Source organism: Pongo abelii, chromosome 14 (genome assembly GCF_028885655.2).
Source record: "Pongo abelii isolate AG06213 chromosome 14, NHGRI_mPonAbe1-v2.0_pri, whole genome shotgun sequence".
Taxonomy (NCBI): Eukaryota; Metazoa; Chordata; class Mammalia; order Primates; family Hominidae; genus Pongo; species Pongo abelii.
This window is the reverse complement of record NC_071999.2, coordinates 97,458,389-97,481,789: the sequence shown is the minus strand read 5'-3', so window position 1 is coordinate 97,481,789 and position 23,401 is coordinate 97,458,389.

Below are 23,401 nucleotides of genomic sequence, written 5' to 3'. Positions count from 1 at the left end.
AAATGGATTTGGATTTTTGAGAATTCTTGTCTGCAAACTGGCAATTTGCAAATACCTGAAAAGCACAAACATAATCACAAAAACCTAAAAAATGTGTTAAAGACCATGCTGATAATTATTTTCTCACAAAGATAATTGTAAAGTATATTATTAAATTGTGTTGGGCAAATACAACATTCCTGAAAAGTTGGGCATAAAAAAGTATTTTAATAACATAATTGCTACTGAACATATTAAATTTTAGCAATGGAGTTTATTGGTAGCCCTTACCATTTGCCTTTATCTCTTTAACTATGATAAATGTGATTTCTGAGCATTTATTTAGGGAGTGAAGTTAACCTTATTAATAACAGCATACTTCTGTACACAGTATGAGTTGTATTGGTTTGTTCTAGAGTGTTAGTATCTGAAAATGATGAAAAAGAGACTTATCTATTACATACTTATTGTTAGCACTGGCTGATGGACTGAGTAGGGCATGAACACACTTTTGCTGCAATGAGACTTTAAGTATAGATTTTAAATTTACTGATGCCCTGAATACTAGCAGATTTTATATACTGCAATGCCATCTCAATCATGAATCAAAGTGTGGTATGTGGGCCACGTGAGATGATTTTATAGATAGCACATCTAAGAACATTTTTACTTAAGTAGGTATTTATTTGAATGTATATAAATGTGTCTGTCCTTTCTATTTAAAGAAAATGATATGTGTTGAGTAAAGTATTTATGTCAAGTAAAGCCATGACGCTATTTTCTAAAAAATCAAATATATTTAAGTAAAAATGAAATGAAATATAATAAAATGATTATTTTAGGTATTAAATGGATATGGCAAAAATTGTCGAAGTGGTTTAAATTAATTAAACATTTAAAATATGCTTTATTTCTAATTTTTTCCTTAATTTGATTCCCAATTCTAGTATTAATTATAACCCTTTATTTTTCTAAAATATGTTTACAAAAGGCATTAAGTTAATGTCAGCAATTAAATGTATTTATTTTAGAATTTAAAGGTATTTACTTTTAGTTGTTCAAATACTTTTTCTAAATGATTCACAAACTACTTTCTCCTATATAAAGGTTCTAAATCCAAATTTCTCCACATCTTGTGATATGTGTTTTAAAATACAATTAAGATAATCTATTTTCAACCTTTGCTTCATATAATAGTTTTGAAATACATATTTTTTAATTGTCAATAAAATAGTTGATCAACAATCACTTTTATAATCACTGCTTTTGCATGCATATTTTAAAATTTTAGTATATAGATGTTTATATTAAAAACGGTTTTAGCATATTTATATAAAGGACTTTTATATGTGTTATACAGTTAGTTGTTAGTGGTTATATGATAACCAAAACTAGTATCTGACACTTTGTTCAGTACTTGTGATATAACAGAAAATACTGATGTTTTGTAAATTGTCCGTGTTCAGTATAAAACAGAACTAAGTCACCGTGCTTTTGAAGATGAACAAAAATGCTATTTCATTATGAAATATTTTGCACACCTCCAAATTATATTAGAATTTTCCCATTCCACCCTTAGGGCCTCTGTATTATCTGAATCCTCCCCAGATCATCAGCAATGAAAATGGATAATGTTTTATCCTGTACTCTGCCTCATTTAGTGTTAGTTACTACTGCTATTGCCTCTGTCTATATCTTACCATGTAATTGACACCAAAAGCAATCTTAGGATGGAGAAGCAGAGTCTTCTTATTTAGGCGCACCCTGGAATGCATTATAATTACATACTCAAGGGAACTTATGCTGAATACAATTTTACATTTACATTATGGGCTCTGCCTGCAGGCAATGACAGTAAAGAGTAATGAGATGAAGCCAAAGATTTCTGCAAACTCTTCTCTCTGCAAAAAAATGGGAGGAGGAGGCTCAAGGGAAAGAAATCCTGTAAAAGTTGCATGTCATAAATAAAATATTTAATTTGAAAGGAATATGAGAAAGAAGACTGTTTTAGTTAGGGAACAGGTTAAGCTGATATAACAAAAAGACCAAGAATACAATAGCTCGAAGGAAAAAAAAAAAAAGAATTTTATTCTCTCACATATCAGTCCAGAGGAAGGCAGGGGATTCAGGGCAAGCGGGAGACTCTGCTTCCCAAGGGTACAGTAAGGAACCGAGGTTTTCTATGTGGGGCTCCTTGAACCCCTCAAGAGCTTCCTCTTGACTACATATTAAAAACTGGCTCACCAGCACTGTGTCTACCCAAAACTAAGGAAAGGAGAAAAAAGAGAGCAGGGAGCAAGACTGGGATGTTGCATGTATCAGTTCCCCTTACATTGCATTGTCAAGAACCCAGCCTTACATACCCACACAGAAAACTTGGAAACTATATTGTCTTGCTGGACAAGCACTCAGCAAGAACTTGAGGAGCTTTATTATTAAACGAAAACAGGGAAAGTATATTAGAGAAAGACTAGAAGTCTCTGCCTTTGGCCTTGAGCCCCCAAGGATCCACATGCGCCATCTTCCCATACAAAGAACACAGCAGGTTCTCTCCTAAAAATGCAGTTAAAGCTTATCCAGTTATTGTTCCAAGATCAAAATCTGAGATCTTTATTTCTCTCCACCTGATCTAAAACTGGCTCTTCAGAAATTAGTAATTTATTATCTAATATACAAGTTACTTACAATCCCATATATCTCAACACAAAATGGTGGAGTAGGATAAAGAAATGGAATAAACACTACAATTCTGGAAAGAAAGACTAGGAAACATAGTAATCACTATGACATTGTTTGGCAGGAATTCAAAAGGCTTCCTTCCCAAGAATAAAGTAAATTCCTTGGTTAGGCTCTGGTTCTGATCTCTGGAAGGAACTCCTTTATCTACTGTGCCCCACCCCCATGGCCACTGGGTTTACCCCTTGTGAGTCATTTTTGCCCATTATCCATTTTCTACTGTGGTATCACCTTATATCAATCTGGGTCTAATCAGAAGAGAAACCACAAAGTAATTTGAACAAGGAAAGTTTACTATAAATTACTAACAGGGATTTGTAATCACGAGGATTTGGCTAATAAGAATAAAAGAGAACTAAATAATAGGAATTGTTTATATAAGGAGCAGTCACTATCCTTAGGGCTGAGATAGAACTCCAAGGAAAAAGCCCCCCAGGGACTGAAATGTAGACCTCAGTGGAGACACCGTGGCTCACTGAAAGTCAGAGAAGCCACTGCAGGGTTGACTCAGTGAAATTTACCAGAAATCCACCCTCTAGGGTGCTAAAAACAGCTGTTCATGAGGTGGTGTCTTGCTATAGGAACATCACTATGAACCTGCCTGAGGAAGCTGCTGCCTCTCAGTACTGCTGATTGCCATACTCCGTAGGAACCAAGCAATGGAGAAGCCACACGTGCTACAAGAGCCTGCCAGTTGAGCACACCAAAGCTGGAAAGAAAACCCTTTCCTTCTGCAATCTCTTTCCAGCACCTTCTATTGACAGAGTTTAACACTGTACCAACTGGCAGGAGAAAAATATTTAAAGGGTAACCTCCATTTCTGCAGTGCAGGCCATAAAAGATGAATTTATTAGAGTGGGGAGGCATAAGATGGTAACTGGCACACATCTGAAGTGAGTGGTTGGGAGTTACCCTGTTGGTGACTACATGGCTTTTGCAGTATGCTTTCTGCTGGTACAGTTTCCAGTTGGAGATTGCTGGGTCAGGCACCATGTTTGTGATTTCCTTGGCAAACAATGTTCCCCCAAATTTAGTAGGCTCCTTGTCGCCTTGTTTCCAGTCATGTCCATGTTAAAGAGGTTTCAGTCAAAAATCACATGTTGTTACAGTTCTTAAGCTTTCAGACTCTATTTTCTGGTTGTTATGTTCAGTATACCCAGCTCTCCCTTAATTTAGAGTGGCTACCTCAAGGCCACCTAAAAAAAGAAGACTTAGGTGAGAATGGAATGCCCTCAGTCTATTGTTGTACGGCTGGCTCCCACTTTCTGGCTGGGAACATATATAGGAGGCTCTTGCCTGAGGGACAATGTCATCTCCTGTGGTTTGGGAGAAACAGAAAAAGTTGGCTTTGCCAAACCTGAAAGCCCCCTAATACTGTCAAATTAGAAAAATAAGAATTTATACTATATATAAGAAAGCCTCCATTTTAACTATATTCCCTTTCACTTCTGCTTGCAAAGTGACTAATTCTTATCTGACAATCATTGTCAAACTTGCCACATCTGTTTCTTTACTAACTACTTTCCAATCAATCAGTTATTACCTCATATTGTAAATTTATGTTATAGCAGCACCTCATTTCACGTAATAATGTCTGCATTAGTTTGCTATACACTGTAATAAATAACAGCGATTCAAACAATAAGTAAGTGTGTATTTCTCTCACATAATAGTCTAGATGTAGGCAGACTGCCTCCAGGAGGTGTATTGGTCCCCTTTAATATACCAAGAGACTAGCCGACCACTTGGGAGACAAGCTGACTGCCTTGACTCAGACTTTAACTCTTAACAGAGCAACAATATGTCCTTAAGCAGACACCTTCCTTAGATAGGAGTTTGCTGTCTCTGCCCACAGTTTCACCATGTCAAGTCTTACAGAACATCAGATTCAGCATCATACCTCATCTATCACTCAAACCAAGAGACTTTACAGCAAAGAAGTTAGGACCACTGATACATTGTCCAATGGTCTTAAATACTACACCTCACTGAGAAATCTAATCATGATGGTAATAATAATAATAATAAACATAATAACCTGTTTAAGGCCCAGATAAGTTCCAGCTCAAGGGACGACCCTTGATAGGTTGGGATACTCCAACATGAAGCATGTGTGTGAAATCAATGGCCAATATATGGTGCTGTAACTCTGAAACTAGAATACACATTGCTCAGAACATGAGGTGAAAGTAGGATTTCACCAAGAAATCCTCAGAACATGAGGTGAAAGCAAGATTTGATCAAAGGGTGAAAGTAGGACTGACCCCTCAAACCATTACTCCCTGTGACCCATTTGCAGAATTTGCGCTTTTTGACTTTGAAACTTTATGTCAGCCATATTTGAGGTCCTGGTCTGGAAGTGGGGTGGGATAAGAAATGCTTCTATCAGGACACAAGGGTTACATGAACTTGATGCTACAATTACCACCTAGTAACTTTTGGCTCCTTAATGCTGGGAACAAATTGGCCAAAAAAAGAAAGTTATTGTAATGCTGAATGTAATTCTGATCACCACGAGCTATGGTAGCTGGTGTACAACGAGGAGAGTGAAGAGAATATATTGAGTGCAGGGGATTCACAACGCTGTTACTTTGTGCCTTTATGCCCACTGATCAGGACAAATGGGCAATCATAGCAACTGCAGGCCAAGTAGGGTATGGCAAGTAAGGGGTCTCTCAGGGATGAGGGCCTGGATGATTCCATCAAGCAAGCAACCAAGATCAGCTGAGATGCTAGCTGAGCGATAGGGAGATCTAGAGATTTCAAAAACATGGCAGAAGGAGGAAATGTTGAATGTCAATGACGGAGGTAGGATTAGCTGCAGTAATGGGAACATAATATTTTCCAGTAACCTTCTTAGCGCTTGCCGAGATTGTGGCCAGCCACAACTCGAAGGGAACTCTGAATGAATGCAGGATACGAGCAGATCTGAGTGGTGGAAGCAGGAAGTGCGCTGTGTTAAACACCATTGTGCACCATTTTAAATCTCCATGATCACACCCCTCATTTCAGCCCCTTCTTAGGCAACGCATTCTAGACAAACTGACCAGGCTTTACAGTGCACCCAGACAATGCCTAACCTTGGATTTGTGCTGTATATCTCTCTGCTCAAGGAAAAAAACCTACAGGTTTAAAATCAAATACCAAAAAATAAAGTACAGAAGAAAAAATGACTGAAAATTTCACTACACCGGTAACACTGCAACAGACCTTTTTGCATGTATTTCTCCCAGTCGTTCTTGTGAGAGTATTTTATGTAATTCTCTCCCTAGTTTTCATAAAAATTATGCTCATTTTAAAGTATTTTTTTCTGATCATAACAGGAATGTGATTATTCTATAACATTTGGGAAAGGTATAAACTCAAAATACTAAAACTCCAAATTTTTCTGTTCAGTGATAACTAATGTTAATATTTTGTTGCTATTTCCTTGGATTTTGTTAGCATAGTTATCAAAATGTATAAGCTGGACTGAAAGGCAATACAGCAGTTAAGAGAACTTGTGCTAGAGCCAAACTACCTAGATTTAAATCCTGGTTCCTCTGTTTTATCAGCTTTGTGAACTTGGTCTGCTACATCTCTCAGCCTCAGTTTCCTTACCTGTAAAAGGGGAATAATTATCATAGCAATTACCTCAGACTGGAGTTAGGATTAAATGAATACTCAATGCTTGACAAAATTGTTAGCTACCATTATCATCTTTAAATAGTTAACAAGGACATTCACAAGTCCTACAGGAAGGATGGAGGGCTGAGTAAATCATAACAAAATTACTCAGGCCACTCAATAAGATTTTTTAAGGTTATAAAAAAACCATTCTCCAAGTTTCTACCCAATAAAATTACCTTCATGTTCTCTAATGCAGTTCTGCAGCAGGGCAGATTTATTTGTCTATTACTACTTTGTTTCTGCTAAGGAACTAAACCAGTAGGGACAGCAGAGATTCAGAGGAGGCAGTGGCATAATTGGCTGGGTTTTTCTTAGCAGTATCCACTATTACTGTCAATAGGGATCAAACCACGGTCTCCTCTCGCTGTATTGTGGCAGAATTTAGGGTTCTTGTTAGCAACAAACACGGTTTCTTAATCCCATCTAACTACCACCTCCTTTTCTAATCCATACACTATTAAATGATTCTGGACCAAGCACTTCCAGTGCTTTCTTATTGCCTTCTGTCTCTAATCTCTTGTACACATAGTTACAATGAATTTCAGCCCACATATTCAGGGCAGGGGTAACGGCTTTTTTTTTTTCTATGCTGGTCTTTGGACATCAGGCCATGAATGTCACTGCTATGTTGTCTCTTGTTCAAACTGGAGGACTTTTCCAGCATGACTTTCAGGCATATAGAGATCCTTATGCAATCATTTAAATTTACTGTATTGTTTATGCACATGTTTTTCATTTTCCAGTAAGGGATATAGTTGAAATCCAAAAGCCAAGCAAATTCCTTGTTTTTCTTCCTTTTATGAGACTGAATAAGAACTGAAAAAATGGAAGAAAGGACATGAGGTAAAGGGAGGTATCTGGGGAAAATCTTCAGGTAATATTTAAAAATATATTGCTACATACACATCCTTACTCTGTTCTTTGGGCATTGATTCATGAGATTAAAAAATATTTGAAAGACCTTTATTTAATGCTCAAACTAATATGGCTTCAAGATAAGTACCTTACAAATTCCTTTTAATTTGAAGTGACTAGGAAATAAGAGACACTGTTATGAATATAGACCAATAAATAGGCAGTTAAGTTTAGGGGGCAGTAACTTAATAAATCTGCTAGAAAATAACTTGGCCTTGAGCAACTGTTTCAAAGTATGCCATTATTTAAAATAATTACTTTTGCCCCTGAGTTTTCCATATGAATGTAAAACATCCAACTGAAACTCAAAATGTATTCTGACTACCTAGATAGGTCTACAAATTCTTAAAGTGTTGTAAGAATAGATAGGGTTAATAATTACTAAATTCTTAACCATGTACATATTATTGAGAGATACAAATATGGGGGGAGGGGAAAAAAATGGAAGCAAACAAACATGCATTATTGCAATTCCAACAATTCCTCAAAAAATAAAAACCCCAAAACTACTAAAGATCTATGAAGAGTGAAGCTGTGATGTCATTAAACAACTTTTCTAAAATATTATTCGTTGTATTCCCTATGATCATGTACAGTGATCAAATTTGCCAGATAATTGCTTAACTCCACTTCAGTTTCCCTTTGTAAACAAAGTCATTGAGTCAACATAAAAGACTCAAACAGTTTCAAAAGTGGAACATTTTGAAAGCATTTTGTTTGCTAATACAAATATACCTTATGGTTAACTATTTAGTAGAAATTGATTTCCTCAAACTTGGTCCAATTATTTGATGAGTCTAAGACAGAACAAAGTCAGTAGCACTTAGACTGTTACAACATGGTTAATGTGTAAAAACCAATCATTAATCTCATAATTTTCTTCAGCATCTTTGTAGCATGTGCTCTGTGCTTAGCACTGTATTTTTTAAAAAGTGGGCAAAGGTCATGGCTAACTCACTCTCAACAATAGGCATTATATAACATGCCTGCTTAATTGCTACAATGTAACCTCATTGAATTATCAAACTTTAACACTTTATTGGTAGTCTTTTTTCATTTTAAGGCTCATCGCTACTTCCATATCTTAGATCCTATCATTATCCAGAATCAGATATGTTTTAAGAAACCTATAACTTAAAATTGAATTACATGACTGCTAAATGGATTGTTGTCCCTAATTTTTTTATAAACCAAATCAATACAAAGTAATAACCCTATACAAAATATGAAAATTACTTTTAGATGACATCCTTTTGGAGACAGACCTATGATTAAAATATTAGACTTTAAATATCAGCAGGATTACATGTCTTTAAAATGAATAAAATGTGTTTAGGGTCTTTGATATTCCAATATTCCATCATCATTTTAAGAAGGCACAGTACTTTACAGCAGTGAGATATCTCAACTCCTATATAAACAAGAAAACCAAGAATTTATTCTGATAGTAATATCAATCAACCAAGACTGGTTTCACTTGGTACTAAACTGTACATTCCATTTTGGGGTGGAAAAAATATTAAATATTAGATTCCTCATACTAAGGATCGTTCTGTGACAAAACTGCTTTTTTAAAAAAGCAACCTAATTACTGTATTTATGTATGCTAAACTAGATGCAGTAACAAGACTCTTCTCATTACCTACATGTCATAATGTGTATCAAGCACACACAGTACTGCAGCAGTTATTTCCCCCTCTGAACTCAATTTCTGAGTATTGGTTAACACTTCATTTTATGAATTCTCATTGTGCAGACATGAGACTCATCTGAAAATCACCTGCAATCTTCTTGAGGACACACATGCTTTGTTACAGGGTCATGCAATCTATTTTCATAGACATCCATCAGTTCACTCTGCAGCTTACTTCCCAAAGAGTGATCTGGTGAAGAATGTAACAGCCCAAAAGTGAAAAAGACAGATTGTGGTCCTGAGGTAGGACTCATTTCTAATTTCCTAAATTATAAAGACAAAAACAAACAAAACCTAATTTGAGATCTGTTCTGAACTTTTATCACACTATGATCCACTAATAAAGTTCCTGGAGCTGACCAGAACCACTATCCCATCCCAGTCAGTCATTCATTGTCACCGTTACATATTACATATGAATGTGCAGATAACCTTTTCTTTTCTTTATATCCACTGCCTCATTCCCTGCTATACACACACTATTGTCTTTATACTCTCCACCAAAGCAAGCATAATCCTCAGCCTCTACCTCTAAACAAAATTTGGCATCAGGAGACTGAGAAATTTAAGAATGGCATGGAAATGTCTACTACAGTACATCAAAGAACAGGTGAATTGTAACATGATGTTTAGGAGAAATCTCCAATCCATTCAACAGCTATCTATTGAATTCCTACTTTGCAGTCATTTTGGGGAATACAAAGTAAGATTTGTTCCTTGTTCAAGGAGCAGAGGTTTAATAGAAGCTCTTACTGCCGGGCCAGAGTATCAAGGGCCAGGACTTCCCATTGACCGTGGGCAAACCACCAGTTGTCTACATTTCCAATCACTAAAAATAACCAGGGTTGCACGTTATAAAATTTAAGTAAAACTGACTTGAAATACAAACTACTTAAAATTTTTCTGTGCTTAATTTTAATTAAAAATGTTCTTATTTCTGTCTCCTCCTTTTTGTCTTTTGCTTTGTGGGCTGTTTTCCTAGCCTTTTTCCTGGTGATTTCAAAGTTAAGTATAGTCTTTTATTCTGCTAGTGGTTGCTTTGAAATACTATTTCTGTACTCTAACAAAGTAGAGGATAAATTGCTTATTTACTTTTTACCTGTATTTAAAAGCTCATTTTCCAGTTCTGGCTAATTTTGAGGTTTTAGACCCTGATGGTCTCTTTACATTATGTCATTTCTAAAAGCAATTCTTTAATGTTTACTTATATTGGTTAACAAAATTTCACTTATTTTGTGGTTTCCCCATTCTGAAGGTTAACTGATAAGGACCTACATTTTCTAGAATGTTTGCAAGAAGTATATTATAAGCTCTTCTTGTCTGAGAAAATCTTTTCTTTAAAACCTTCATAAACTGGCAGTTAAATACCGTAGGAAACACTGAGACAACCCGAGTATGTTCTATTTTTTCTTACTGGATTAAGTATTTTCCTTAACTCATTCATTTCACTTACGCTGTCTGAAAAACAACTAAGCAGTTATGTATGCCTGGAACTATAACCATGTCCAAAATCAACACAATTCCCTAAGACAGGCAGAATGACCTCCAACAATATCCAAGTCCTAATCCTAGAACCTGCAAATGTGAAATGTTACAAGTAAAGGGGAATTAAGACTGCCAATCAGCTGACCTTAATTATTTCTAAATATTTGGATGGGCTCAATATTAATCACAGGGTTCCTTAAAAGTGAAAGAGGGAGGTAAGAGAGGTCCAGTGTGATGCAGACGCTACCTGCTGCTGCTAGATCTGAAGATGGAGTAAGAGACCGTGAGCCAAAGGCACAGTCTTCGGAAGCTTGAAAAGACAAAAAAAAAAACCAAAAACCTTGCCTCCTCTAAAGACTCCAGGGACTAATACAGCCCTGCTGACACCTTAATTGTAACCTACTGGGACCTGTGTCAAAACTCCTGACCTACAGAACTGTAAGATTTCAAGCCATTAAAGGTTTGTGGCCTTTGGGAGCCCGAGGTGGGCAGATCACAAGGTCAGGAGTTTGAGACCAGCCTGGCCAACATGGTGAAACCCCATCTCTACTAAAAATACAAAAATTAGCCAGGCGTGGTGGTGCATATCTGTAATCCCAGCTACCGGGGAGGCTGAGGCAGGAGAATCGCTTGAACCCAGGAGGCAGAGGTTGCAGTGAGCTGAGATTGGGTCACTGAACTCCAGCCTGGGTGACAGAGCAAGACTGTCTCAAACAACAACAAAAATTTGTGGCAATTTGTTAAAAGCAGTAATGTAACGAATTCAAAATAACAAAATACCCAAATACACAAAACTACAACTTGTAGTTAAGTACTTTGAATAAAACATGGCAGAGATTAACTGAATAGGGGAGGGCAGTCAGAAAAGGCTTTGAGGAAGTAATATTTTAAGCAAGACCTAGAAGCAGCAGCTGCATCAGCCCTGCCAAGTGCGGTTGAAGAGCAGAGACCTGACAATGTCTGCCCCTAGGACTTGTGCTCAAGTTATCAACTTAATGAAAATCCTCTCCCTTCCCCTCTTCCATCTCTACCCTCACTAAAATATATGTGCCCCCAAATGTTAATATTGTATTCTCATCTTTCAGTTATCCATGCCACCAACCTGCCTAGGTATCCTGTGTGCCTCAGGGAGGGAACAGACTTTCAGTGGTACTGTCAACAGACATGGTACACAAGGCTCAAGCCTGAACGTAATCTTGTTCCTCAGACCGAGTTCAGGTGGGCAGAGTGGAGCTTAAAATTCACTTTGAAGGTTGAGGAAAGGTTTATTTTCCAGCTGGATGTGAACATGATAGCTACCTTTTTGACCAAGATGGGAAAGCCTACCTAAGCTTACAATTTTTGGGGAAAGACAACACACTTAAGTTGCCTAAGCTATTAATGGAGGAAACTGGTACTTGAACCCAGAATTCTCCGTCCTAAACATTACACTGTAAGACTTCTTAAATAGTTCTTTAAGCTTCTCAACCAATTAGCCAAGTATTACATGACTCAAAAAGAATTCAAGTTTTAGTTTACATTTGTTTCGTAAAATTAATCTGAGGTGCCTTTCTCAACTTCTTTACCATCATCCATCTTCTCATGTCACACACTCGAAGTAACTGGTTTAACACGTTTTGTCTCAGGAAGCCAAAGCGACAACTCAAAATTTAATCGAGGCACCACGATTCAGTGCAGGGCTTCTTGTACTCCTGAACCTTCTGCAGGGAGTAAACCTGAGTTAGAAAACTATAGTTTTCTGGTACTTGATAGTCTAAATTTCAAGGTAATACAGAGAACAAACCGAAAAAAAAAAAAAAAACCGGACGATAATTATCGGCAGAGCCTTCTCACATCCACGCAACATCAATGTTGAAAACTAATCTGTCACTAAGCACAACTTCTCAGCACTTTTGTTACTTTGTTGAGTGCTCTCACATTCACCCTATTGCTGCTGTCAGTTGCTGAGATTTAGAAGCTGGGTTTTACATTTACTTCCAACAGATGAACATTACATATCCACACAAATTGAGCATCTATCAGTTTTTTTTTTTTCTTGATCCCTCACTTCTAGGCTTTCCTTCATTTTTGCTGGGATTACTGCACACAGCAAATCCTTTTTACTGTTTTCTTGCTCCACCAATTTTGCTCTAATGACTTTTTACACCGTCAATAATGCACTTTGCCCCACTAGTCTTGTTTTGCTTTTCTCTTTCAGACCCTGTCTCATTCTAGAAGTAACATTCATCCATGGGCATTTCCACTTACCTGTTTAGTCTATTGGTGCCTTCTACACACCAGGTACCATTTTATATGTTGAATAAGCATCCATGAACCACACATCTTCAAATCTTTGCCCTTGGAGGCCTTATATCTTAGAGATTAGTTGGGGGGATTAAAAAATGAGGCTCCCAATTCAGGTTTGGAAAGGGGTGGCAAGGACCTGCACTTCCAATATCCCAGGTGATGCCACTAATTCAGGATGATGCAGAGAACAGGAACAGAGTATGCAGTTTAAGGGACAGCCAGTCTGACATCTGTGTACAAGGACTACAAGTTAACAAGACTAAGTCATAGGTATCTGGAGTGGGGAGTTCCCAAACTTAAGGGAAGAGCAAATGCAGTCTGAAGTGGAAGTCTGCCTGGAGAGGATAAATGATGGGAACTGGGGGAGCCAAAACACTCAAGTGGAAAGGCAGTTGTATTAAGACACCAGTAAATGAGCTGGGGTCTCAATCACGATTCCTATTTTAAAGAGTATTCGCTAAGTACAGCCAAGGGCAGAATCATAGGTTATAAACATAAGACACTCAGAATATGGTGTAAACATCTTTTCTAACTTGAAATTTAGATGCAATCTTAAGAATATGAGGAAGTACAATTTTGACAATTATTCTGAGGGTAAGACTAGAAAATTGTGGACTAAGTTTTAAACACAGAACCAAGGGAGGTTTAGATGAAAGCCTTAGAGGAGAATCTAAATGCTGAAGATAACCAATGTCTAAAGACATGGCTTGTACCTTGTGCACCTGACTTGTTCAGAATGATGGTGGCCACTGTGACAGTAACCAACCAAGAAAATACAGGTATAGTACAAAGACAACTACACACCTGGCCTGTTAGGTGCTGTTACCAAAACAAAGTATCACTGGAGAAGAAAAAGGGAAGTTACTGAAATTGAAGAGTAAGGAAAAGCCTATGGATTTAGAAATAAATGTGGGGTTGGGGCACATATTTTGTCAGTCAGCTATAAAACTGAGTAATGACTGCATGAACCATAAAAATAGTTTATTGGTCTCTTACCTGCATATAAATTCTAAGGTGTTTTGATGTTCTGCATTCTTATGGCTCAGTATTTCCAACAATTCAGGGTAGTAGATATATTAAGTATATACAGCAAAATCAACAGGTATTTCTCAAAATACTTGTCTGTGCAGCATCCTGCCCCAAAGACTCTAATATAATGCAGCTAGATTAAGATTCCAGGTCCTTACGTCTTAATAATTTTAAGACAACTGGTTAAGAACCTTTTCTTGGTAAATGCGTAATCACTTTAGAATTCCTAGCACCACCTTACAGGACCCCAGTTTTCATCTACTTTTGGAACACTCACTAGTCTCATCCAGTTACCCCAACCAGCTGAATAGTGTGGTATTCAATCTGGATCAGTACATCTCAACAAGTGCAGAACTGATGTCGTCGAAGCTTTTTTTCAATCTTTTTCAGTCTATGTAAGTTGAAGTCAACATTAAATGTACTAAAAACTTCACAGTATATATGCTTTTATAAACAAACGTGTGAACAATTAGTACATGCTCACCTCTACTAATATACTCACAAATCTACGTCTTAAAAGTAAACATACAGTAATTAAGGATGTATATTCAACCTGAGATCTAATTACTAATCACTTACGAGTATACTAACATTTCATTTTGGGGAACTTACTACCAAACTCAGGTCTTTGTTATTTACCTCTATACCCTGTTAAATACTCGTCCCATCAGTGACTAACGCATTTATGTTGGCACTTACTTAAGTCAGCCCTGTGTATCTGTGGTTCCTGCATCCAACCACAAACTGAAAATACTCAGGAAAAAACATTTCACGAAGTCCCCAAAAGCCAAACCTGAATTTGCCACACACATACTATACTGAATCTACATGAATAATGTGTAGGGTATTTTATCAGATTATTCAAGCAATATATAGATAGCTTAAAGCATACATGAAGACGTGTATAGATTTACATGCAAACACCGCACCACTTTATGTAAGGGACTTGAGCATCTGAAGAATTTGGTATGCACTGAGGGTCCTACCAATCCCTCCACTGATACTGAGGGTCAACTATGCTAAAACTCTGCATGAGCCTAGGTTTCTTGTGTTATTGGCCATAGGCAGGTACAATCTCGCACCTCATTTAAAAAATATTTACAATGATTTTTTGAACTTTTAGAAATGGCTGAACTTTAAGGGCTGGTCAGAACATACCATTCTTATTTAATGTTTTAGTTAGTACAGACCCATTAATAAACACTCAACCCAGGAGCCCACAAATATTGGACATTCATTAGAAGCAGAAGTTTAAGACTTTTTATATACTTTGGGCCTCCTCTCTTAAACTTTCATGTTATCAATTGGCCAAAAAACACAAAAAAACAAAAGAACTCCCACCTTACTAACATGTGTATAATATAAACAAAATGAAGATGCTTCTGACTTATCAAGATTTAAGGAAACTCAAGTGTGATCTGAGAACTTGTCAGATTCCATAAAAATACTAGGCAGAGGATAACCTTTTAAAATACTGACATTTTAATTCAGAGTCCATTTACCACCTTTCCATTCTGCTTGAAAATGAACTTCTGATCTCATATGTAAAGTAAGAATACAAATACATATTTCACAGGTAATGAAGGTTAAATAAGAGAATCCAGATAAACTTTGTCTCCACTTCCCCAATTAATTAATAAGTAACCTTTAGACCATCTGTAGTGACAAAACAAAAACGCCATAAAAACTGCAATAATAACCTTGAAGTTTTTATTTCAATATGCTCGTTCTGGACAATTTCTTAACAGCTTTAAAATGCAGTATTTTATTTATTAACATAAAAGGCACTAGAACTCAAACAGCCAGACCAAACTGTAAATACAGAACTAGGCACATCTCAATGCTGTGTCTCTGTGTTTACATTACTGGATAAAGAAAATTAAGCATTCTTCAACAACTTTTCTATGGGTCTTAAAATTCACAGAATATGTGCATTTTCCTAATGACCCTTTAAAACTAATACCACATATGAAATGTATGAAGGCAGAAACTACATTAATTTCGACTTTAGTAAGAATGTAACTCATACAACCACTAAGCTAAAGAATATCTGAAGTCTCAAGTGGGCATGATGATCTTATTTCCATCAAACACCAAAAACTGGCTCTGTGTAGATTGAGCTCTCCTTACCTTTACTGCTCAGTTGAGAGGCTCTTAATTCTCTAAAGTTAGGCAAACTATGCAGAACTGTCAATTAAACAGTGTATCATTAATTACATAATAAACTTTAACATGACACTGAGTTGTTCTCCAGGAAGCTGCAGGTTGCATTTTGTCAGGAGTCAGCGTGTCTTCAAACTACAGGAGAAAACCCAAGTCTGGCTTGTAGTTAGACAGGTCTGCCTGTAAAATGAAGATTTCAAAAGTTTTCAGTAAAATCACCAATACTTTGCAAGCAGCTTTAAAAAGAATTCCTAAAATGTTAAGTGCTTTCTTTCCAAATATATGCTAAAAATAGAAAGTTGTACATGCAAACGCCAAAAAAAAAAAAATGTTGACCCATTTTTTCCCCTCCAAATAGTTAAGGCTATTTATTAAACCTAAAGCAACATGACCTCTTAAGTCTCAAGCAACTTCAAGGTTAAAGCATTTTAAGAACAAAGGTCAAAGCTGTTTCTTCTCAGGTCAGAGATGAGGCCATTATCAACTTGTTCACTCATATGAATTTCAAAATGGCTAAATTAACAATGTGAATCTTTTTATACAATACTTACATGGCTTTTTGTTGGCATGTTAGCATGCCTAAGAAAATCTTAATAGAACCAAGAATGTAAAATTTGCCTCACATTCTAAAGCCAGAAACAAATCAAAAGCAATTCCTATTAAACCCTATAGAACCACAGATCACTACCAAACCCACAACAAAACAGAACACACTTATTAACTTGTTTATTAGATTTAAATCTCAGTTCAAGCCCAATTAAGTTCTGAACACAATGAAACTACAGTTTCAGTCTCTAGGGAGAAAAGCCATTTAAGTCTTTGTTATTAAAACATATTTGACTTACATTTTAGAATATTTAAGGAATCATCCAGCAGGCTTCCTATCACACTGTTCCATTTTTTTAAAAAACTGCTAGTATATCTCACCAAAAGCTTTAAAATAAAATGATATATTCTGACAAATGTAAAACAAAATACTTTCCTCACTTATAACCACAGCACACCATTTTGCGAACTACCAGACCATGCTGTATTTTGAAACTTTTTTTTTTTTCCGCGTTGAAGTCTTGGTCTTGCGCCCAGGCTGGAATGCAGTGGCAGGATCTCAGCTCACTGAAACCTCCATCTCCCAGGTTCAGGTGATTCTCCTGCCTCAGCCTCCAGAGTAGCTGGGATTACAGGCACACGCCACTGCACCTGGCTAATTTTTTGTATTTTTAGTAGAGACGGCGTTTCACCATGTCGGCCAGGTTGGTCTCGAACTCCTGACCTCAGGTAATCCATCTGCCTCAGCCTCCCCAAGTGCTAGGATTATAGGTGTGAACCACCGCATCCGGCCGGAACTTTTTAAGCATAGTTTTAAAGCCATGTTTGTCACTAAATAATCAAAAAGACACAATTATTAGGTCTCCTTCAATTCAAAAAGCTTAAGAACTCTGCTTATGTACAATTTGATTTCCATTTTATAAATCACTGTTCATTTCACATCCTGAAAATTTATCTTTTCATCAACTCCAGAATGATGGAATGCTCACCTTTCTATTCAGGAATCCAAGATTAAAGTTCCTTAAATTTCTTAAAGAACACATTAGAGGTGAAAACTTTTGTTAGACTTCACACAATATTTTTAAAAGCTGATTTCTAGATTTATTGGGTGGTCTAACCTAGTGTTATGGAAGTTTATTTCTTATTACTAAGACAGCCTCTTTTACTCCAAAATACAATGACATTTCTCAAAACTTATTTTTCAAACATCAAGTTTGCCTGTACTTCGGCTTGGGTCCAATTTTACCACTTGGTCCTTTTAAATCTATTATTCAGGTATCCCACATTATTCTACAAATATACACACAGGCTAGAGACAAAAACACATGAAGAAAAGAGAGAAGGCAGAAATGTTGGATAAAACACTAACTGCCACTTCTTAGTTTCCACTTCAGTGACTTTAAGTCAAATAAGCCTGGAATCAACTATCACTGTTGCCAAAGTCTGGCTTACATGGGGAGTAGGGAACATAAATGTTAACTGCAGACTTAGAAATAAATGAATATCTGAATCTCACCCCACCGCTGCACTCTTGGCATTTGGGAAGAGTGTACACATACATTTAACTGTTACTCTATTTAGCATTTGTTCTTTTTCTAACTCCCTTTTTTTTAAGTTGCAGATGCTAAAAGCAGTCTGAGGACCTTGGTCATTTATAGCTTATAAATCACCGACAATCAGAAAGAAAAACTAGTATACAAGCATTTAACAGTTACACTTCAGTTACTCATGTATTGGTAAACTAGTACTTGCTTAATAGAAACAAATTGTACCCCCACCCTAAATTCCATGCTTAAAAAAACCCATCTTTACACATTGCTTTAAACAGAGCGGCATTCTCTCTAAATTTAAATACTTGAGTAATATATGAGCAACATAAATTAACTTTTAGATTAAGTAAAATATCCTGGAATAACACTAACTCCAAAGAAAGCAAAAAGGTATATTCTAACTTTACAGATGATCATCAGGTATACGGTATGTTTAGTCACATCACAATACTTAACAGCCAAATAAATCTAACAACAAAAAATATAGTCAGAATTTATACTGCCAAATCTGACATGCAACCCCAAAAGTGAAATGTTTTTGAATGAAAACGAGACAAGATGTATTTAAACAAAAAGTTACATATTTTCTTTAATATTTCATGTATCTTGTACATTTAACAGTGGAAGTCGAAATCTTCAGTAATATTTAATTTTCAAAATCTTCTGGTCACAATCCCCACCAAACTCAACAGGCCGGGACAAGTGCAATACCATACAGAAACACAGCATTGCAACCGATCCCAACCTGTGTAGAAAGGGGTTTGAGTTTCCCTTACTTTTCTACAGACTTTTCACTACCACAGTCAGTTTTGCATGGATTTGCACAGCAGAATATCACACAGCTGGATGCAAACCTGCAAAACTAACCATAGAACAGTGTTCAGTAACAGGACAGTTTGATTGGGCGACAGGCCGAAGCTGGAGTTCTACAGCTAGCAGTACTTTAAGTGCTCATAATGCAGTAGATAACTAAACACTACCTGCACTATAAGCACTTTAGTGCTACAGAAGCTGTCACATCAGATACACCAGGCAGATTCTACATCGACACAATAAAAGTACACAGAATTAGTAAAAATCATTCATTTGAAGGAAATAGCAGGCCACCATCAGTTTTGCATAGATTTGCACAACTACATTCTTCTTGTAGTGCAACTATGCAAAACTAACAGAGGACTGCAAACAAAAACTATTAAAACACCTATATACTTGCTTGGCTTGAATTATTGGATGAATACATAACTTCTTATGCCAGAAGGAGCACTTAGGGCAGTAGATGCTAATCTACTTCACTATCTGCACTAGATGCACCTTAGAACAAAAAGCACTCAACATCAGCAGGCCCTGCACTTTAAAGCCCAACTTGGCTTCCCGAGGCAGCTGTCACCATAATGCTACAAGTGCCTTCACTGCAGTAGATGCACGTATCACTACCTGCACTGTAAGCACTTTGACATTATTCTGACTGGTCACAATCTTCAGTTTTACAAGGTGATGTTCTCTTTTTTCCTGCTAAATTTGAAATAGATAATTAGAATTAACACCTCAAACTCTAACAACTATAAACCATACAAATTCAGCATAATCCCTAATGGGGAAGAGAAAATTAGTTTAATTATCTCAAAGATATGAGGTCCATTTAGACATGTATTTATGCCTTAAGAATTCTTTACAGAAGGCAGTCATAACCAACCATCCAACTAGCACTGGAAGTGGTGGCTCTTCCAATGGCTGGCCTCTCCCAAATGGATTGATACATAGAGAAAAAAAACAAAACAAAATGAGACTGCAAATAAATAAGAACTAATTTTGGAACATTTAAGGGCAATTTAGTCCATGTGTACCTTTTAGAGGAAATCTTCACATCCACGTGGCAAAACATTTTCCTCCTCTTCTGGCTTCCACTTAGCAAATACTTGATGAAATGATTAACAAAATTACTGTTCAGACTACATTTGAAGTGTTATCAGTCAATTGTAGCAGAACGTAAATATCCTGTTTAAATCTATCATCTCCGGTTATATCTACTTTATCACCCAACTTAAAAGAGGGTCTAAAATTATATTTCGTAAACTGCATAAGCCAGTTTCCAAAGACGTACAGGAATATTTACACTGTAATTTTACTACCTTAAAATTAGCAAATCCGTACTTAATGAGTTAGTTTTTTAGAAAAGGTACATTTTCTAAAGTAAGAAACACTTTTACTCTCTAAGAAACCAATCCTATTTATTCAACTTTAATAGCAAGAAAAATTTGTTTTTAAAAAAGTTCAAGAAAATCAGAATACACTTACCCATTCCAGAAAACTTCCTTTTCAGCAAGTATCCTCAGAAAAGCTACTGGTGCAGTTAGGTCCACGTGTATGACTGGAGTAGGGGAAAATAAGGAAAAAAAGATAAAACATTATTTGCTCAAAATTACTACCACCGTCCAAATCTATATTTGCTATTTTCCAACCTCCTAACAGCAATTAATTCCATCCATTTGTGAGAGTAAGAGTCGAGCAATACTAGCAGGATTTAAAAGCCCAATAATGTATAGTTGAAAAATGCGTAAGAGAATAAAGTTGAAAAATCCTTAGCTATCAGATACATGGCTAAATAAGCTCCTAAAATACTTGATTATGATCAGCAGCAATCACCGACTCCACTGTACAGCTCCAGTAAAAGGAAAAGAAAAAAACCAGCCCAGACTATTCTTCACCACCCCTCCCCCAATCAAGACCTCGTGGCTGCAAGCCGGCATAAAGAGTTGTTTCTCCAACTGCTGTGGTCCTGATGGCATGCCGTTAATTTTCTCTTTTGGTGATATTGCAACGACGAGCCTGCCTTTTTCAGTTTCTTCTCCCTTTGCTGCAGTTTAGGAACAGAAGACCGGGCAAGAACACCCGAGACTGCAAAGTGCCCGCCACGCTCATGGAGCCCGGGCCGGCAGCACATGTCTCACAAGGGGGAGCGCGGCCCTGCTATTCTCCGCGTAGCCGCCAGGGGGCGGCGGGTCAGAGTCAGTCCCCGCCGGACGCGGCAGCCCCCCCCCAACCCGTTTCCCGGCGGCAGCCGCGCGGCGACCGGCGGCGCCGAGGCCCGAGTGCGGCGGGGACGCGGGCGCGCCGCCCCTCCTTTGTGTCCCCCAGCCCCCCCGAGCCCGGCCCAGAGGGGCGGGGGCTCCGCGGCCGCGGTGCCCGTCGCACGCGGCCCGAGGCCTAAGACGGGAACAATCGGCGGCGGCGCGCAGTCGCCGCCATGTCCCCCGCCCTCACCCCCGTGCAGCCCGCCCCGCAGGAACATGGCGGCGGGGACGCCGCTCCCGCCGAGCCGGGCCGGCCCTCCCGCGCCACACTCCCAGCAAGCGGCCGGGCGCAGGCGGCTCCACGCCGCAGCCGAGGCCGGCTGCGGCCTCCTCCGAGGGCCACGGCGGGGAAGTTGCGGGCCCCGCCCCGAGGCTGCCCACGCGGGCTAACAAAGCCCACGCGGAGTGGGGGTGGCGCCCAGGCCGCGCCGATCTCGGCGCCCCTCTGCCCACCCTCGCGCGTACAAAGTTTGGGGAACCGCGGGCTCCCGCCCACGCCACACCGCCCGCTGGCGCGCAGGTACCTCGTGGGCGCGCCCCCTCCCGGCCCGCGGCCTGCCCCATGTGCCGCCGCCGCCGCCGCTTTGTTCTGGAGGCGCTTTAACTCTCGCCCTCGGGAGAAACTTTCCTACCCAGAGACCCCACGCCCCGCGCGCGCCCCGGGCCCCAGAGAAGGCACGGGACTCGCACGTCCTCTCCCCGAGGGGCCATTGTGTTCGCCGTCCGCCCACCCGCCTTCGGATCGGCCCAGGCAGGGTCCGCGCGGGTCCCGGGCGCGGCCGCCACGCGCACGCCGCCCCCTCCCACCCTCCCGTCCCGGCCCTGCCCTGCCCTCCCCTGCCCTCGGCCAGCCCGCGGGCGAGCGAGGGGGCAGCCAGATGCGGCTGCCACACGCCGGGGCGGCCAACGGCCGAGACCCGCCCCGGCCACGCCGCCGCCGCCACACTGCCCCGGGCCAGTCCGCCCCGGGCCGCTCCGCCCCGCCCGCCAGACCCGGGCCGCACACAACAGGTTTCCCTCCGTCGCCGGAGGGGCGGGCCGACTCACCAGGAGGAGTAGCCGCCACCATCTTCGCTTGGCCGGCCTCGGGCTCGTGCTCCCGCCTCCCCGCCCGCCTGCGCTTTACTACGACCGGAGGCCCCAGGCCGGGGGTGCGGCCGGCCGGCCCGCCCGCCCCGCGAGGAGAGCTTCGCGGAGGAGCGCGAGCCCCGGCGGCGCTGCGGGAGTCGTCCCCACCCCCTCGGCCTCGCCCGAGGGCGCGAAGTGGCGCGAAGGCGCAGGTCGGGCGGCGGCGGCGGCACCTCGAAGGACCATGTGGGTGAATGAAGGGCGGCGGCTCCCGCCTCAACGTAAATACGGACAAGCCCCACTCCCTCATTAGCATAAAAAACAAAGTACTTCCGACCTCCCCGCCCGCCCGCCAATCACCGCAGGCCCCGCCCACGGCGGCTCGTTCTTGGCGGCCGGGAGAGCGGGAGCCGGGAGCCGCTGGCGGCGCCGCGCAGCCTTCCCCGGGCCGCGCTCCCCCGTGGCCCGCCCACCGCCGCCTGCCTCGCGGAGCGCCTCGCCCGAACACCTCGCGCCACGCCTCCGGCACGCCCTCCGTTAACAAGCTCTGCGCGCGTGCAGACCCCCGCGCGCCGCACACCCTCCTGGAAGCGAACGCTTCCCGGGGCTTCCTGGGAGCCCTGCTCTCCCTGGGACTCGACGTGTACGCGATGCGATCACAGTTTATTACTTTACCGGCCCTTGGTGGGTTTCCGAGGTAATTAGGGGCCTGCTCCATGCCAACCGGAACCAGAGAAGTAAAATCCAGTGACTTTAACATCGAAACAGAATTACTCGCTGCAAAGATCGTTTGAGACCCAGAAATAAATACATTACACCCGACACTCTTGTGAATGCACACTTCGTGGCAATGTGTTTCCTTAACCTGGCCGCGTGTAAACCAAAACGCATGCCCGAGCAGAGGTTTCACAGCTGCAGTACCTGAGCCTCCCCTCTCATGCCCAGCTGCATTTAGTAAGAACTCTGGGTTCTCCAGTAGAAATAGCATAGCTCAGAAAGAACCTCATAAACAACCACAAAGCTGAGAAAAGAAGCCCAATCAGGAGCACCTCGTTCTTCACATTGTGGTTCAGGAAATTCCGGAATTCTCAGAAACATAATTGTTAAAAGTGAGGATTCATAACATTTACGAGAAATACAGCAATTTTAAATTGGTTTAAATCTAGTAAGTAGCTACTGCAAAGCACATATCACTGGTTCGTGATTGTACA